Here is a 19825-nt window from a genome sequence, read left to right as displayed (position 1 = left end):
TCCACAGTTGCTTAAGTATAGAAATATCAACTGCATCCATTCATTCTCTAGTATAAAATACTTCTATGTATAAAATATTTGCTGGTTGACTAAATTGTCTGAATATTTTTGAAACGCACTTTTCTTCCTCCCAAGCTATTAACAGTTCCATTTTAGCAAAGCCTCATGGTGGCCCCCATATCAATCAATAAACATTTATCATCTACCTTCTATTTACCAAGAATAATGCTTGATACTATGATAAAAAGACAAAAATAATTTCTGCTTTCAGGGAATTCATGGATTGCTTGAAAAGAGCCCTTCTAAAGAATAGTGCTTCTCTTTATTGATCAGACTATCTTCAATTTCCCATACCCATAAGCTTTTCTCAGAATATCAGTATTAACATTGAAACTTAGGTTCAGAGCATCTTCTTTTTTTATTTTTTATTTTTTTGTTCTTATTTTGTACAAATAATGTTTTTTATACATTACAAAAATATTCTTGTTTAAGAGTAAACATAATACCCCCTCCCCAAGAAAATATAGACCTGCATAAATGATAAAGTAAAGGGGAGAGAAAAAAATTAAAATTAATAATAATAATAATTATAATTATAAGTATGGCCAGGTGGCACAGTGGACGGAGCACCAGCCCTGGAGCCAGGAGCACCCGAGCCCCAATCCAGCCTCAGACTCCCAACAATCACCCAGCTGTGTGACCCCATGCAAGCCACCCCAACCCCATTGCCCTACAAAAATAAAAAAAGACCCAAAATAAAATAAAATAGTAATAATAATAGTAGGGGTGGCTGGGTGGCAGACAAATCACTGGCCCTTGAGCCAGGAGCACCCAGGTCCAAATCCGGCCTCAGAAACCCAACAATCACCTAGCTGTGCGGCCCCAGGCAGGCTACCCAGTTCCATTTGCCCTGCAACACCCCCCAGAAAATAATAGTAATTAAAAATGTGCTTCAGTCTGTGTTCCAACACCACCAGCTCTGTCACAGGTGGATCATATTCTTTAGGATAAGTCCATCACAAAAGTTACTTCCATACTTTTCCACCGTTGCCATTGCTGATCGCAACTCCCTCCATTCATACTTCTCTGCTACCATGAACTATATTTTCTCTCTCCTTTCACTTTGTCTCTGCTGTAGGGTAGTTGAGTGGCACAGCAGACAGACCCCTAGCCCTGGGGCCAAGAGGCCCCAAGCCCACATACCACCCCTTACCCAGCATCCACCCAGCCCTATGGTGCCGGACAGGCCATCCAATCTCAGCCCCTTGCAAGAAGTAAAAAAAAGAAAATGTGTTATATCTGACCACTCTCCCCCCATGATCCATCCTCTCCTCCATCACTCACATTCTCCCCCTTCCCCCTGTCCCCCTTCTCTCCTGCTTACTACAGATGTCTATACCCCATTGAGTATATATGCTGTTTCCTCTCCTAGCCACCTCTGATGAGAGCAAAGATTCCCTCATTCCCCCTCACCTCCCCCCTTCATATCATTGCAATAGCTCATTGTAATAAAGAAAATTCTTATTATATGAAATATCTCAGCCTATTCCTCCTCTCCTTTTTCTTTCTCCCATTACATTTCCCTTTTTTCTATTGACTCCATTTTTACACCACAATATATCTTGAAATTCAGTTTTCTCCTGTGCTTCATCTATAAAAGCTCCTTCTACCTGCTCTGTTAAATGAGAAGGTTCATATGAGTATAATCAGTGTCATTTTTCTATACCAGAATACATGCAGGTCATCATCATTAAGTCCCTCATATTTTCCCCTTCTCCTCCACTCTCTATGCTTCACCTGAGTCCTGTATTTGAAGATCAAACCTACTGTTCAGCTCTGGCCATTCCAACAGGAACATTTGAAATTCCCCTGGTTCACTGAAAGTTTAGCTTTTTCCCTGGAAGAGGATGTTCAGTTTTGCTGGGTAGTTGATTCTTGGTTGCATTCTAAGCTCTTTTGCCTTCCAGAATATTATATTCCAAGCCCTACGAGCTTTTAATGCATTTGCTGCTAAGTCCTGTGTGATCCTAACTGCAGCTCCACAATATTTGAATTGTGTCCTTCTGGCTGTTTATAATATTTTCTCTTTGACTTGGGATTTCTGGAACTTGGCTACAGTGTTCCTGGGGGTTGTTTTATTTGGATCTCTTTCTTGGAGAGATCGGTGGATTCTCTCCATTTCTATTTTGCCCTCTGCTTCCAGAATATCAGGGCAATTTTCCTATAGTAATTCTTTGAAAATGATGTCAAGTCTCTTTTCCTGATCATGACTTTCAGGTATTCCAATAATTTTCGAATTATCTTTCCTAAGTCTGTTTTCCATATCTGTTGTTTTTTTCAATGAGATGTTTCACATTTTCTTCTAATTTTTCATTCTTTTGGTTTTGAAGTATTGAGTTCTAATTTCTGGTAAAATCAGCAATCTCCCTGAGTTCTATTCTTTGTCTGAAGGATTTGTTTTCCTCAGAGAGCTTTCTTATCTCTTTTTCCATCTGTCCAATTCTGCTTTTTAAAGCATTCTTCTCCTCAATAACTTTTTTGAACTGTTTTATCCATTTGACCCAAGCTGGTTTTTAGCATGCTATTTTCTTCAGCATTTTTTTTGGATTTCTTTGACCAAGCTGCTGAATTGATTTTCATGTTTTTCCTGCATCTCTCTCATTTCTTTTCCCAATTTTTCTTCTATCTCCCTCACTTGATTTTCAAAGTCTGTCATGGCCTGAGCCCAATTTCTGTTTTTCTTGGAGTCTTTAGATGCAGGAGCTTGTACTTCCTCATCTTCAGATTGCATGTTTTGATCCTTCTTAGGATCACAGGCAAAGTATTTCTCAATGGTGTTCCTCTTTTTTCTCTGCTTACTCATTTCTCCAGCCTGTGCCTGGTTTGGGGGTGCTTCCTGAACTTCTGAGTATTAGTGGGATACCCCCCATAAGGATCTCCGTGTGTGAGGCTCTGTCTTCCCTCCTGGTCTGTGAATGACCACAAGCACACCCCTCTGCCATGGGGCTGAGGTGGGGGGGGCTGCTGTCCTAGGGGGGACCTAGACTGCGATCAGGATCTGAATGTGGTCAGAGCCCCAGAGTCCTGTTCCAGGGACAGAGGACAGAGCTCGGCAGTCTCTCTTCACTCCCCTCCCTAGGCTTAGCTCAGTCATGCCCTGGGGACTCCTGCTTACCAGCTCCACCTGCTTCTGGTTCCTGGATCTGGGCTGCCCTGGCCACACTTTTCGCTGTGTGCCCTGAGGGCTGGGCTTCACGTGCTTGTTCTGGCAGAGGTCCTCCCCCCACCTCATTCCCTCAAGTTGTGCCTGATGCTCCCCAGAGTGTAGATCAGGAAACTCCCCTGCTGCTGTGAGCAGCGGCTCCCAGCACCCTGGGGCTGCCTCTGGGAGGCTGAAGTTCCTTAGCTCTGGTGGGCCACCACTCTGGTGGGCCACCCCTCCGACCCTGTGGAGCCGAGCCCCTTTCCACTCTTTTCCAGGTTACCTTGGGTTGGAGAATTGCCTCACTGGATCCCTCTGTGGGTTCTGTATCTCGAAATTGTAGTTAGAGTCCTTGGTTTATAAGTTTTGCTCCAGAGCAACTAAGAGACAGTCCTCTCCTCTTGCCATCTTGGCTCCACCCCCACCCCCCCCAGAGCATCTTCTTGCTTCTGGGTCTACCAACAGTTAGAGTTCAGGCCACCCTGGACCAGCTTCATGCCTCTCTATCTGTCATCTGGACCATTATCACTTTCTACCCGGTGGCTTCTTATCTTCCAGCCACCACCATTCCTAAGCCATTGCCAATAGCAATATTGGCTATCTTTTTTCTAAGGTTAACAGATGGAAAAAGGAGAAAAGGGAGAAGGATCATGGTCTGATTATATAAAAATCTCTTGATTTGGTATTTAGGTCATTAGTGACCTTGTAAGAAAGAGGTTTCAGTAATAAAGTCATAGAAGTGGAAGGATGGAGGAATGAGTCAGTAGTGAGAGAATTGTGGTATAGGACTTAATAGAATATGATTATAAAAATATGAAATATTCAGATTGACTGGGGATACTTGGAAGAATTTATGCAGGTCAAAGAAAGTAGAGGCAAATCTACAATATGCATAAGAAGCATAAATTACAAAAGTTGACATTAAAAATCAGATCGGGGCAGCTAGGTGGCAGTGGATAAAGCACCGGCCCTGGAGTCAGGAGTACCTGGGTTCAAATCCGGTCTCAGACACTTAATAATTACTTAGCTGTGTGGCCTTGGGCAAGCCACTTAACCCCATTTGCCTTGCAAAAAACCTAAACAACAACAACAACAACAAAATCAGATCAAATCAGATCAAATTCAATGGCCAATGCTGGTTCCAGGCAAATGAGCCTGAAATACACTTTCTTTCTGTTAAAAATGATAAGCTATAAGAACATAAAATTTCACATTGGTCATAATCGTATTATCAGACAGTTTTAGCTTTAATGTGGGAAGGAAACATGAACATGTTCAGAGAAGAGATTTTTGTAAAACTAAAATAGAGCAATACAATTTTTAAAACTAAGAAGACACTTTGTGTTATATTTTCTCATTTTGAAGGGGTACAATTATATCTCTAAGTTCATATAACCTCGTACAGCAATATTGTTGTTGTTTGTCCTTTCTTTTCAGAGGACCAAGACATCAGGAAGGAGTTGTCAAAACTAGCAAATGAATTGGATTTAAGTGAGGGAGAACTGTGCAAAGTCATCAGCCTCATGATTTCCTGTGGAGCCATCAGAATTCAGGAGTTAAATACAGATGAGGACTATTGGAGATGACCCTGAATGCAGTAGGATGTTTTGGCCTTTTTAAGTTAAGGTCTTAACTAAGTCTCAGTTTATCTGAGGTAATGACCATTCAGTGATTAAACCTAGGGAAAAATGAGGGAAAGAATGGTCTTTTTTTACCCAGTCAGAAAAAATAAATAAATCTGGGAGGGGAAAAAAATCAGATTTCTGGCCAAAACAAACAATTGCTATTTACATTCACTCTGCTATCAGAATCCAAACAATGACCAAGTGAGACTTGGGCTGGCATTTATTGTTAATTAATAGATGAGAACCAGAGTGATCTGGGTTTAAGGCATGGTCCATATAAAAGAAATCTATCTTGTAAAGCTCAAGATATCTTGCTAGGTTTCAGCCACCAAAATTTTTATTCTTTTTTTTTTTTTTAGATTTTTCAAGGCAGTGGGGTTAAGTGGCTAGGTAATTATTAAGTGCCTAAGGTCAGATTTGAACCCAGGTACTCCTGACTCCAAGGCCAGTGCTCTATCCACTGTGCCACCTAGCTGCCCCATTTTTATTCCTTTTGACAGAGCACCTGCAGGTAAAGGTATGTTTTCTATGTGGAGAGGAGAGTGGAGAGATGAGAGGAGAAATGAAGGAAAGAAGAAAGGGAAGCAGGAAGAAAAGCAGGTTGGAAGAAAGGAAGAAGTTGCATTCCCTTCAGCAATATGAATGCTGGAGGAAGAAAATCATAAATCTCATAAATTACAGTACTGCACAAAAACAAACTTATTAACAAGAAAAGAGTGACCACACAAAATTGAAAGTTGCTCTGTCAATAAATATGAGGTTTTGAAAATGTGTATGTTGTCTTCAAAAAAGTTATAGTTTAATTCGATCTGATCCTGGTAGCCATAGTGTTAAGAAAATGAGATCTTCACATTTTCTTCCGGTGAACTCAATGTTGGTTGCAGACCTGCAAACCTGCAACACCACTGATTTCCATTCAATCTTCTCTGCGGCCAAGGTGATTTTTCTCAAATGGAACTGAGCATATTTCTCCTTTGCCTACAAATTCCAATGGCTCCCTATTATTTCTAAGATAAAAACAAAACAAAATAAACAAGGAAAATCTCCTATTCTGTATTCAGGGTTCTTTATAACCTGGTCTTTTCCTGCTTTCCTACTTTGTTCCCCTTTATCTCCCATCTCTTTGCCTTTATCCTCTGCCTGGAATGCTCTATCCCTTCTCCTCTGTCTCTTAGCTTCCCTAGCTTCCTTCAAGATCAAGCTTACATATTAACTTCTACAGGTAGTCTTTTCTGATATCCAGTTTTTAATGCCTTCCCCTTGTAGATTAACTTCCATCAACTGAATATATGTACCTAGTTATCTATATGTAGTCTCCACTATTAGAATGTGTGCTTCTTGAGGGTAGGGGCTATTTTTGTTTTTCTTTAGATCTCTACTGTTTCATACAGTGCTAAATTTGGAATGTGGAAGACTATAATTTAAATCCTATTCCTGACACAGCTATATGAGCATGAGTAAATTCCTGCACCACTATAAGCTTTAGTTTCCCTATCTATAAGATAGAGATCATATTACCTTTAATAACTCTCTTATAAACTTCTAATATAGTCTTATGTGTAAACTTTTTGTAAACCCTAAGGTAGTGTTGTCTGTATTTATCAAAGGTTATTTTTTTCTAAATACAGAAAAATACTATACTTGTAATCATAACTGGATTTGAGTTTCAGTTCCATCATTACCTGTGTAATGTTGGACAAGATTTTAACCTCACTGAACCTCTGCTTTTACATTTGTAAATGTGCTACAGTAATGTGAAACCTAATTCCTTAATTATAAATAGATGTATATGATATATGTTACATGATATATTTTATAATTATAAAGCACTATTAAATGAGTCATTATTATTAAAACCCAGGATGAAAATAAGGTCCTAGAAGTTGTTCATGGACTTCTCATAGTGCCTAATCCATTACCATCCAACGGACAAAGGTACAACAAATCCAGTCAAGAGCAAACTGCACAGTTGATTTTAACTTTTGCATTCAAAGCTATGATTCATAGCCTCATAGATATAGAGATTGAAAGGATCTTAAAGTCAAATCCCTCAATTTATAAATGAAGGAAAATGAGTCCCAGGGGGCTAAAGTTAATCACTTAATATAACATAGGTAGTAAGTAGTAGAACCTAGAATAACCTAGATCTTCTGACTTCAAAGTCCATTGTTCTTATCTCCAACATATTTTGTGGAATAGTGTAGAGGATGGAGAAAGTGATTAAATAAATTACAGAAAAAAATATATATAGATAAATAAGTAAAGAATTGATTAAGCACTCAGTATGTTCTTAATATTGGACTAAGTACTGTCCAATATTGAGACACAAATACACACTCTAATACTGAGACACAAATACAAAAAACAAGTTCCTACCCTCAAGGATTTTTTAAATTCTAAAGGGATAAGATAATACATAAAGAGGAACAATATATGCAAACATGAAGGTGATATAAAGACAAAAGATGCCAAAATCACTTTAAAAAGAAAAAATAGTGTTGGGCATATATATATATATATATATATGTATATATATATATATATATATATGTATATATATATATATATATACTTATATAATTATTTTACATATTCTGTCATAGGCTTACTTATCCAAAATTATGAGACAATTATGAGACTCTCCACTTTCCCTTCTCACCTCTCTCCTTCCTTCCCTGCCCTTTCCACTTTTCTTCTTCTTCTTCTTCTTCTTCTTCTTCTTCTTCTTCTTTCTGTCATTCTTTTTTCTTTCTTCTTCCTCTTCTTTCTGTCATTCTTTTTTCTTTCTTCTTCCTCTTCTTCCTTCTTTCTTTTTCTTCCTCCTTTTTTCTTCTTTCTTCTTCTTCCTTCCTCCTCCTCCTCCTTCCTCCCTCTCCCTCCCTCCCCCTCCCTCTCTCCCCCCCTCCCTCTTTTCCTGCCTGGCTGCCAATACATACATACACAAACATACACACACACATACACACACAAAATAACAGAACATTTTGATTTCTAAGGCAGAGTGCAAACAGGAGAGAAAAGCAAAACTCATAATTCAAGAAAAATTAAGGCATAAGATACAGTTGTAGCACTACCATTTTTCCTTCAGTATATTTTTCATATTTCATTATCAGTCAATAACCTGAACAACAAAATATGTAAAACTCATAAATCCTTAAGAATAATGAATTATATAAATAGTGAATTAGGATGTTTCATGCTTTTTTATTCTACTCATTGCACATGGTTAAACTTGGTAGATTATATGCTATTAAGATGGATACAGTACATGTATATTGCTGCTAAAAATGATTTGGTTTCCACATGGGCACAGCTTCCAGTTTATCCATTAAGCATAAAATGAAGTCATAAGACAAAATATTATTTGTATTGTCTCCTGGGGAGAATGACAGATTGTAGCTTATTAGGTCTCCATCCCTATGGACATAAATTTTTAACATTTGAAATGTTGGCCAGTCTTTTGTTTGGTTTCCATTTCCCCCCCCCCCCCATCAGCTCAGGTAAAATTAAAGTACAGTGATAGATTTTTTTTTTAGACATCTAAAATCAATCCTATATTTCTCATACTTTTAAAATAATTACTTTCTGAAGAAGAATTGAGAAAATGGCCCTCCCCCCTTTTTTTTGCAGAGGTAGGAAGCTATGAGTTGGGACAGAGCATTTTCTATAAGATATATGTGTTGGTTAGTTTTGTCAAACTGCTTTTTTCTTTTTTTTTATTCTTCAGGTAGAGAAAGAAAGGGATACATTCAAAAAAGGTGATATAAAAACAAATGCTACAACTAAAACAGTTTTAAAGACAGTCTTAAAATCATTTAAAGTGGGGCAGCTAGGTGGCGCAGTAGATAGAGCATAGGCCCTGGAGTCCAGAGTACCTGAGTTCAAATCTAACCTCAGACACTTAATAATTACCTAGCTGTGTGGCCTTGGGCAAGCCACTCAACCCTGTTTGCCTTGCAAAAATCTAAAAAAAAAAAATTATTTAAAGAAGGGAAAATCTTAGTCTCTTTGCAAATTGTTAACATAATCTTATAGAAAATTAAAAAGTTAATAACCAGCTGTTTTTACATTGATGTCAAGGAACCAACTTGGCAGAGAGATTAGGATTCAATAAATAGATCTTAGAATCATTTGCATAAATTAGATAATTGAATCAATGTAAGCTGATGATATGACTAAACTAGGCTATAGAGGGAGAAGAAAAGTTGACCAAGGACAAAGTCTTGGGGGATACCTAAGATTCCTGAGTATAACATGGATATAGATCTTGCAAAGAGACTGAGAAGTGTCAGTCAGAGGAGATCAAAGAGATCAAAGAATACTGTCATGAAAACCTAATGATATGAGAATATCTAACATAAGAAGGTGATTGACTGTATCAAAGTCTTACCCAAAAATCGATGAGAATAAAAATGGAGAAAGGGTCATTATACTTATTCCTATAAAGCTTTTCTGCTTTATTTAAAAATACTTGCTAGACAAAGAAAAGCAAGTTGGCCCAAGATTATTTTATTTAGTAGTTAAAAAAAGACACTGTTTCAGTCTTTTCATTTAAAGGAGACCCTACTTTACCACTGTATGATCTTGGGCAACTCTCTTAAACACAGTTTCTTCCAATCACCTCCAAGATTCCTTTCGGTTCTAAATGTGTAGTCCAGTACTCATTTTTATATTTCTAATGAATTGAGATGTAACCTTGGTGGGATGACTAGGGTTTTGCTATAAGCATTAATATTTTTGATCAGTGTTTCTGACTTTAAAAGTTAAGAAATAAGGAAAGGGAAATACTACTCTACCTTCCTCCCTTTCTCCAGGACTGACTTTTAAGTTGAACTATAACGCTATGATGCTCCTCTTACCCATTTCCAGTCCTATAGACTCTAGGGAGAAGGTTGCTAGACTACTCCAACATCAACTGAATTTGTCTCAGGAGAGGATTCTGACCTATGAATTTGGTAATGATGAATTAATTAAGATAGTAATGGAGAATGAGACCAACTGCATAGAAAAGTTTTCTGGGGTGATATCAGGTATAGTCCCTATAATTTTTGAAGGCTTACTTCTATAATGGTGGGGGTCCATTCACTATCCCATTCCACTATCCCATTCCCATTCCAATTATCCAAACATAATTTTATTTAAAAAATTTTTATTATATGTATAATATACATATTATTTTGATTATTTTAAAATTATTATTTTTTAAAATTTTTACTATTTTCCTCCCTGTTTTCACCCATTGAAAAGGCAACCAAAAGGCTATTATAAATGTGTATTGTCATGCAAAAAAGACAAAAGAGGGAAAAGAGCACATAATTCCATCTGCAATCTGAGAATGTCACTTCTTTATCTTGAGAATAGCATCTTTCTTCAAAAATCCATTGTGTTGACCAGAATTCCTAAGTCTTGTTTATTTGTCCTAACAATGTCTGGTTCTGCCCCACTTCACTTTACATCAGTTCATCCAATTCTTCCTAAGTTTCTTTGAAACTATCCCCTTCATTTCTTACAGCACGGAAGTATTCCATCCCATTTAGATACTATAACCTATATAGTCATTCCCTCATTTTATAAGCATCCCCTTTAGTTTCTAAAAGATAATTACTTTTAACTGACACCACTTCACCACTCTCCTTATACCACAAGAAAGGGGAAAAAAAGATAACTGGAGTTAGTAACAGACATTTTTCTCTTCTAACTAGGAAATGCACAAGAAAGGTAGAAAGAAAGCTAAGTTCAAAACCTACTTTAGAGCATCTTACTCTAAAAGCAACTTATTTTTATTTTCTAAATAGTCTTTGGAGCAGTATCACCATCTTTATCTTCTACCCTGTCAAAATTTGGAATAAGTAGACAATCAAGATTTTTAAATAGTAATTGACTGCAAGTTACATTTAGATTAAGGAGACAATATGTAAAAACTTTGAATAAAGCTAAAGTTTGTATTTCTGCTTTTTGATTTCTTATAAAAGGATTAACTAATTCATATTCTGCTATTTTATTGAAGAATTACATTTTTGTGGAAAAATCAAGAAGATGAACATTGAGCTTCTTTTTTTCTATACCTGGAATAAAAGTCCTCAGGACTATACCTAGTCACTTTCTACCTACCTTTCCAGTCTTCTTATATCATACTTCCCAACATGTACTCTTTCATCCAGTGGCACTGGCCTTCTTGCTGTTATATAAACAAAAAACTTGATTTCTCCATCTCTGGTTTCTTTTCTAGCTATATCTCATGATTGGAATGTTCACCCTTCTCATTTCTACCTACTAATTTCCTTGTCTTCTTTAAGACCTAATTGAATAATCTTCTAAAAGAAGCCTTTCCTTTTGGGTTGTTGTTTGGTGGTTCCTTTTGGTTGTTATTCAGTCCAACTCTGTGTTAGAGTTTTCTAGGCAAAGAATCTGGAGTGGTTCCTTCTTAATTTTAATTTCTTTCCTCTTTGATTATTATTTTAGTAGGGGGGGTTCAGTGAGAAATCTATCCTATTGACACCACCGCCACTGAAAAAAAAATAAAAGAAATACAGAATCCCTGTTTTAGTCAAGCCCTACCAAGCCAAACATATTCTTAGCCTCAAAAATGAATTTCTTATTCATTTTAAGTAGTTCTTTACCTCTCTGTCATAAAGTAGCTAGTATTCTGTATTGGTTCTCTAGAATTATGATTGATAATTTAGTCAAAATGCTCATTTTATAATATTGATGTTCTTCTGATTCTGCTCACTTTACTTCATATCAGTTTATATGTTTTTCCATATTAAAAAATGCTCCAAATCATTAATAATTAAAGAAATGAAAGTTAAAAGAATTCTGAGTTTGTACTTCACATTATCAGACTGGGGGAAAAATGGCAAAAAAAGGCAAAAAAAACATGTTGGAGGGATAATAGGCCCACAGATACAAATTAATGATAGACCTGTTATGAATAATCTAACTATTCTGGAAAACAATTTCAATTTACTTCCCCCTAAATCACTAAACAGTGATTCAAAATACCCTTTGAACCAACTATACCATTGCCAAGTATAGGTCTCCTTAAAGAGATCAAAGATAAAGAAAAAAGTCAAAGATATGTAATATATACATATATACACATATGAATATGAATACACAAAATATTTAAAACAACTGTTTTATGGTGACAAAAAAACTAGAAACTTGTGAGAAGAAGAAGGGAGAAGGTATTTGTAGAAGCAATATTGTACAATGGGGCAGGGACTGGGCTAAGTATTTTATTATCTCATTTGATTCACACTACTACCCTTTGAGGGAGATTCTATTATTATTTCCATTTTATAGTTGAAGAAACTGATTCAGAGTTAAAGTGACAAGCCGGGTTGAATAGCTATTATTTAACCAGTTTTCAATTGAAGTCATTCTGACTCCAGATCCGAAGCTTTATCCAATGTGACACCTACCTTTCTCTAGCATTTGAGGATGGAAAAACTAGAGACTTTCCTTAGTAACAGTAAAGAATTGACAGGTTTAATATTAGTTTTTACCCAGAATCATGAAATGTTAGAAATAGAAGGACATCATATAGACCAAAATCTTCCTTTCCAGCCCCCTCCTTATACAGGTGAGGAAATAGCCTAGAGTAATTAATAACTTGCCCAAGTCATAGAAATACCAAATAATTAAATTGGAGATTCAAACTCAAACCTGATTCTGAATTCACAGTTGTTTCTATGGTGTAAAAAATAGATGGACTATCCTTTTTTATATATGAAAAGATGAGGTTGAGATGAAAGTAATTCACATATGAGAGCTGAAATAATGAAAAAAATTTCAGTACATGCATAATTCCATTGAGAGAGAAGAAGGAAGATGTGGGAATCGAGGAAGGAGGCAGACATACTGAATCAAGAGAATGTCATATCTTGTCCAGTTAGGTAGGTAACTAGCAATTCCTATGTGTCTGAGTCAGATGGGAAAACTGAAGAGGAATGACTTCCCAGTAGCTTTTGCGTAATCTTTCTGCAACTTCTCTGCAAAGTCCAATTTATTGACTAAAGCATAGCCTAAAGATGCTTAGTTCAGGAAAAGGAAGAATGCAACAGTTTTAGTGACTGTCATCAGACTATAAGGGATAGAAAGAAGGAACATATATAGCTAAGGATTATGCAGATAAGAAATAACTTCACATTTAATATAATGCTTTAAGACTTACAAAGTTCTGAGAATTAAGTAATGAATCTTATTTTACATATGAAGGTCCAAGAGAATTTGTGATTTGCTTACAGTCACAAAACTTTTCTGTTTCCAAATTAGCTTTAGAGAGAGGTTAATTAATGTTGTAGATATCATGGAACACTAAATTTACAATTTATTATAAATTTTTTGAAAGAAGACCTAATCTGAATCTATGACTGTTCCAAGAAGGAATTTCCACATCAAGAACTAAGAGTGGTATCTTGTTTAGGATTAAATTTGATGAAAGATTAGTCTGTAGCCCTGAAGGACTTCCTATAGTAATCAAATAACTTATTTGTGTTAAATGCAGAACCTCAACCTGACTTCCTGAGACCAAGGTCCAAACTCTCTCTATTGTACTGGCCCTATTTCAGGTGCATAGTTTATTTAAATAGTGAAGTCAATAAAAATAAGTACCTATAATGTGCAGAAACTGCTGGGAATATAAAGAAAAACAAACATGTGATAAGGCTAAGAAAAGAATATAATTGTCTTTCAATCATTGTTGGCTTTCTTTTCAGTATATAACATCCTTTCTAAGGGAAGGAATTCTACTCATGATACTTGTGGTAACATTTAATTACAATGAGAGTATGCCAAAGTGATTGATGTACTGAGACTTTTTAGAGAGTGCCAAGAGCATCATCTTACAGGAGAAACCATTACAGGAGAAAACAATTTCCTCAAATTCCTTCAAAGACTTGAACTTCAGACATGATATATAAATGTTTACCTGATAGATTAATTTTTCTTATACTTTATGAAGTACCTCCCAATAATCTTTTATTTTTAATTATATACATTGGGAGACCAAAATAAGTTTGTTTTGCTTATTCTTTTCTCTGATTAGAATAAAAGAAATGTGAAATCAGGTGATAGAGTATTTGGCATACTACAGATAAAGAGTAATTGAATGTGTTGTACTTAATCTCCCATCTTCAACTTTTTTAATTAATCTGGTTTTCCATAGAAGTTGTACATTCTCAATCATTATTTGAACACATAAATGAATATACCATTGTAATAACCAAAAGCTCTGAGGCATGACTTTTTTTTTCAGATTAATCCATTACCATTGCTGTACTAGTATAAATGTTGATTACATCTGGTGCCATTTAGCATCTCTTTTGGTGCTAAACTTAAATAAAAGCTAGTTGTCAAAAAAAGAAAGAAAACTTTGTTCTAATAGATATGAAGTTCCTTGAAATTAGGAACCATGTCTTATTCATCTTTGTGACTGTAGTACAATATTCTGCACATAGAAGACATGTTAAAAACTATTTTAATTTTTGATATAAATCAATGAAAGAAAAACCTGCTAGAGTGAGAGAAAATTGTAGATTTTATTCACAAAACCTGCAGGATACAGGTACCTCACCTAGCATGAGCCTGAGGTAGCATGCGAACATCAGGTAATTTATAGTCTTCAGAAAATCTTTCCCCTCCCCTCTTGAATTTTCATAGGTTCTCAGAGTTTGAGTTACAATCTAAGAGGTCCACTCATCCCATGACATGCCCCTAATATGATCCCCCTCCCATCATATGACACGTGATATGCTGTGTGGGATAATATTCAATTATCTAATTGTGGAAACTCAGTTGCATTAGGTCAAGATCTCTAGGTTTCTCTTGACCTGTTGAGGACTAGTTTCTTTTAATCTTGGGTTTGTCATTTTTGGAATGGGATTAGGAAAACTCTCCCAGTTTTGTGATTGGCTGGGGCCATTCCTCCTTTATAATGGATTTCAAAGGGACCCTTCCACACCCTGTAAAGAGCAATATCCTACATTCCTCACAATTCTTATTTCTCAAAACTAATTGAAAGGCATTTAGTAAGTTTTATGTAACTAATAGGCACCAAACATTTCACATTTTTGAAGACTATCTTTTATATTTATAATTTGTACTTAAATAATTTCAACTACTTGCAATTATGAGTTTTTAATAGAACAAAAAATATAGTAATTGATATAGAAGAAAAAGTAAAATGTCTAAGATATACTTATTTGTAAAAGTTATGTCCTAGAGATCATTTATACCAATCATATTCTTTTCCTTCCATTAAAAGGTAATTCCAAGCAGAATCATTTCCACTTGGTTTTTCCAACATATTTCTAGACTTTCAATGAATTTAGAGTCTGTTCTACCCATTGACTAAAGTTTTACTTAAAATGTGGTAATCCAAGACATACTGAAAGTATTGATTTATATTAAGTTTTAGGCATTTGAAATGGCCTCAAAGAAAGGCTGCTCAATGAAAACAGAGCTACTTTTTATTTGCAAACTATATTGAAAGTGTAACAAAAATGATAAACCCCAATAGCCAATAGATAGCTTCTTTAAAAATTTAAGTTCTTTTTTCTATTAATGTGTATTCAAATAGTTTAGTTGTTTTTGATATATGTTGAGGTCCTACTTTGTATTGTAGAGAAGAGAAATTCAATGCAATCTCTGTTCTTAGGAGGTTCTAGTCTATATTAACTGATACATTAGTACAAAAGGATAGGAAACTGGGGCGGCTAGGTGGTGTAGTGGATAAAGCACCAGCCTTGGAGTCAGGAGTACCTGGGGTCAAATCCGGTCTCAGACACTTAATAATTACTGAGCTGTGTGGCCTTGGGCAAGCCACTTAACCCCATTTGCCTTGTTAAAAAAAAAAAACCCAAAAGGATAGGAAAATCCTGTATTTGTTTTTTTTTAATCACTCCAACTAGTTCAGTGTTTGACACATAGTGATCAAATCAGTGGGTGATTTGTAAAATGACTGAACAAATGAATATTGCATATTAATGCATATAAAATATGCTTTTTTACCATCTTATAATTTTATTGAGTGCATATAGAAAGGCCTGATGTAAAGAAATGCCTCTTGATTATGTCTAAAGTGGATCATCAACATGGTTGATCTCTACCTTTAATTTTCTACCTCTTACCCTTGCACTTATACTGAGATTTGATAATTAATGAGTAAGTATTTATAGGTGTTTATTAAGGGTAAAGTGCTAAGTGCTGAGTGCTAAGCATAGGAAGAAAAGCAAAAACAGTTGTACTTGGGGATCTCTCATTCTAATGGTTTAGACAGCATGCAAATAATCATCTATACAATGAAAATGGAGGTTAATGGACAGTGAAGGCACTAGCATTGAGAGGAAGGATCTTGCAAAGCTACTTGCACAAAGAATTTCAACTGAGTCTTGAAAGAAGCCTGAGAAGCCAGGAGACAGAGGTGAATTGCCTAGTGAGTTTGCATTCAGCTGAATAGACCTAGTAAAGGTAGAAACTGTATTAAAGTTCTTTTCAAAGCACAAAAGAAAATTTCTATGCCAAGTAATATACAGTTCTGAGTTTAAAAGTAATGAAATAGGAATTTTAAAAATGGGCATGACTTTATATTGTAAATTGCTTTAGATAAACATTTGTCACTATTCTACCTATGCTTTCATCTTCTGTCTTGTGTGTCAGTTTAACTTTGAGGATAGAAAAAAGAATTCAAGGGTTTCATCAAGTATTTTTATGCAGTTAATGATGATTAACGAGTCAGGTAAAAATGAAAAAGAAAAACAAACTTCTTTCTGAGTGCTCCTTATAGTTTTTGCCTTAGTCCTAATTCTTGGTTAAGATGCTAATTTCAAATGTTCCCTTAACACTTACTCTCTTGAGCATACTAGCCTTGGAGGAAAAAAAAACATCCTGAGTTGCTGTAATATTCTTGTATGAGACACAGATTTTTTTTACCTCAGTTTTTATGACCTTGTCTTCCAACTTTCTTAAAAGCCTTTTTAATAGGGATAATTATATGCAAGATCTCTGATTTAATTTCTGGTGTCAAGTCCTGAAATAAATCAAACTCATGAGTGAAAGAATAAAGCGTCTTTAATGGAGATAACAGGGTAGCAAGACTGCATCCTGGGAAAAAGATTCTTATACTTTTAGGAGGGAAGGGGGAGGCATGCACACTAGGTAGTGAAATCTGGTCATGTAATGCCAGTTGCCTTTAGCAATCTGAGCAAGAAAAATACTGCTTTCTGGCTGTTTTGCCCTTCATGCCAGAAAATAATAAAGTCATCAGGACTTTCTTTGGGGTTGGTCTGGCTCAAACTGACTTTGTTTGCAAGAACAGGTCCCAGGGTGGAACAAAGGAAATGGTTCAGCTCAACCCAATTGAGAGTGAATATCTTAAGAGGAGGAATACAAGGACATTATTGAAATTCTGACATAATTTTCTGTCATTATATTAACAATCTTTTTTGTCAATAGAAACCTCCTACATAACATTAACCATTATTTGAAGTGTTCTGGTCTGACTTCTTTTCCTGAGCTCACATCTTTTTCTAGGAAAAAATGAACACTTTAAAAATAAGCTAGGTAGTTGTAAAATTGAAAATTGATTTAAACTCTATTTGGCTAAGATTTAATCAAGCTAGATTTAATATTTCCCTTTTGTGGTTCCTGTTCCTTTTAAACTTCACCTACAACCCACATCCAGGAGAAACTTGCCTAAAGACCAAGCTTTTGTCTTGTAATTACCTCCACCTTTGTTTCTCCACCTATCACCCACATTCCAGAGAAACTTGGTTTAACCTAAAGGTCAAATCTTAGCAATACAAACTATTATATAGCAACTTCCATATCCTGAAGACTTCTCCCATTGTCTGAGAACTTTGTCTCCTGACTCAAATCTTTTGGCTGTGGTTAAGAGGGTTTCAGAAGGGGCAGTGGCACTTCATCGTACAAGGGAAGGAATTAGGTTTTAGATATCTAGTGGGATAAATATGTGGATAGAGGAGGTCAGGACACAGGAAGTAACCAAGTTTAAGTTACTGAAAAGTCTATCAGGGTATTTGTACAGTAAGTTTCAAGCCATGACAGAAGGAGGAAGTAAATAAAAAAATGGTCCTTTGAGAGATCTTTGTCTGGATTTGACATCCAAAGTTAAATCAAGATCTTGTCATTTTTCTAGTTTCTTCCTGGAGGATACCTGATTCCTTCATCACTTACCAAAGCAGCTGAGGTAAGTACTATTTTTGTTATTGTCCTTTATTCTCAAGTAGGATCATGACATCAGGGATGTAATGTCATGACAAGCAAATGCATTAGATTTAAATGAGAAAGGGCTGTGCAAAGTTGCCAGTCTCACCTTCTTCTCCAGAGTCCAGTGGGCCACATATGATGGCCACTGAAGTTGGCCTTGGATGCAGTGAGAGACCTTGGTCTTTTTAAGATTTTATTGGGAGGAGGTGGCTAGGTGGTGCAGTGGATAGAGTACCAACCCTGGAGTCAGGAGTACCTGAGTTCAAATCCAGCCTCAGACACTTAATAATGACCTAGCTGTGTGGCCTTGGGCAAGCCACGTAACCCCATTGCCTTGCAAAAAACTAAAAAAAAAACAAAAAACGATTTTATTGGGAGGAGGTAAGCTCTTGCTCAGGTATGTTTCATGACTTTCCCATCTTAAATGAATCAGGAAGGGAGATACTGGGGTATTGCTGCTAAATGTCTAGCTGTTCAATTATGCATCATGGAAATTAACAGAAAATGGCAGAAGGATGGAGACAAGAAGAATTAGTAAGGAAAGGGGGATTAGATTCAGAGCAGATCCAGACCCTGCCACAAATGACATTAAGTCCAAAAAGCTAGCACACACTTAAGTTATGTGTAGCAGAAGGAATACTGGATTTAGTGATCAAAGTTTTAATACCAGTTATGATTGGCTACTTGTGATCAGGTGCAGATTATTTAACCTCTGGATCTTGATTTCTTTGTAAATCAAAATAATTTGATTAAATTATCACTGTCTTTTCCATTTCTAAATCTTGTAATAACCCATATTAAAATAAAGGTTTACTATTCGATAAAGAACATGATTCTAAACTTTCATTTTGATATTGCTGCTTTTCCATCATTCCAATTGTGACACTATTTGTGATTTTCTTGGAAAAAATTTTGAAATGGTTTCCATTTCCTTCTCCAGCTCCTTTTACAGATAAGGAAACTAAAGCCAGCAGGGTATAGGGCCACACAATTAGTGTCTGAAGTCACATTTGGATTCAGGTTTTCTTGACTACAGGACTGGTACTCCATTCACTGCACCACCCATTACTATTTAGCAAAAAATGTGAGTAGGATGTGAAATATATATTAGAATAGGGAGAATGGCAGCAGAAGGTTTAGCTAGAAAGCTATTATAACAATCCAAGTAATAAATGACAAAGGTCTGTCTTAAATGAAAGTAGGAAGAAGGGGCCATTTCCAAAGCTATTTTTTTAAAGCTCTTAGTTTTTTTTTTTGCTAAATTGTATTTTATTTTTTCTAATTATATGTAAAGTTAGTTTTCAACATTCATATTTTAAATTCTGAATTTTTTCTCCCTCCCTCCTCATATCCCCCCTCCCCAATATGGCAAACAAACTAATATAGTTTATACATATATAATCATGTGAACAGATTTCCACATGTTGTTAAAGAAGAAACAGAACAAAAGGGAACAGAACAAAAAAAGTGAAAATAGTGTATACATAGATGTTCATCCAGACTCCATAGTTCTTTCTCTGCATGTTGATAACATTTTTAGTCATGACTCTTTTAGTTTTGTATTGCTGAGAAGAGTGAGCCAATCACATAGCCACACACATTGCTGTTACTATGTACAATGTTTTCCAGGTTCTAATCACTTCACTCAACATCAATCCATGTAAATCCAGGTTTGTTTGTTTTTTCTTTTTTTTTAAACATTTTATTTGTTTTCCAATTACATACAATAGTAAATTGTACCCATCATTTTTTTCAAGGCTCTGAATTC

The 19825-nt window shown here is 35.7% G+C and overlaps 1 protein-coding gene across 14 annotated transcripts in view; it reads left to right on the top strand.

Moving 5' to 3' along the window:
• SLC39A10 (solute carrier family 39 member 10) overlaps positions 1-19825 on the top strand; it is a 136256-nt gene that overhangs the window by 54054 nt on the left and 62377 nt on the right. For 11 of the 14 annotated variants that reach the window (XM_074215454.1, XM_074215458.1, XM_074215451.1 and 8 more), the window contains one exon: positions 17987-18037. The exons of 1 other annotated variant lie outside the window; for it this stretch is intronic. The gene's annotated coding sequence lies outside the window, so the exon portion shown is untranslated. Of the gene's footprint in view, positions 1-17986; positions 18038-19686; positions 19728-19825 lie in introns of all 14 variants that reach the window. 2 more of the 14 variants (XM_074215459.1, XM_074215449.1) reach the window with 1 other exon arrangement.

Source organism: Macrotis lagotis, chromosome 1 (genome assembly GCF_037893015.1).
Source record: "Macrotis lagotis isolate mMagLag1 chromosome 1, bilby.v1.9.chrom.fasta, whole genome shotgun sequence".
Lineage (NCBI taxonomy): Eukaryota > Metazoa > Chordata > Mammalia > Peramelemorphia > Peramelidae > Macrotis > Macrotis lagotis.
The sequence above is the reverse complement of the archived record's forward strand: the minus strand, read 5'-3'. Positions and strand labels throughout refer to the sequence as shown.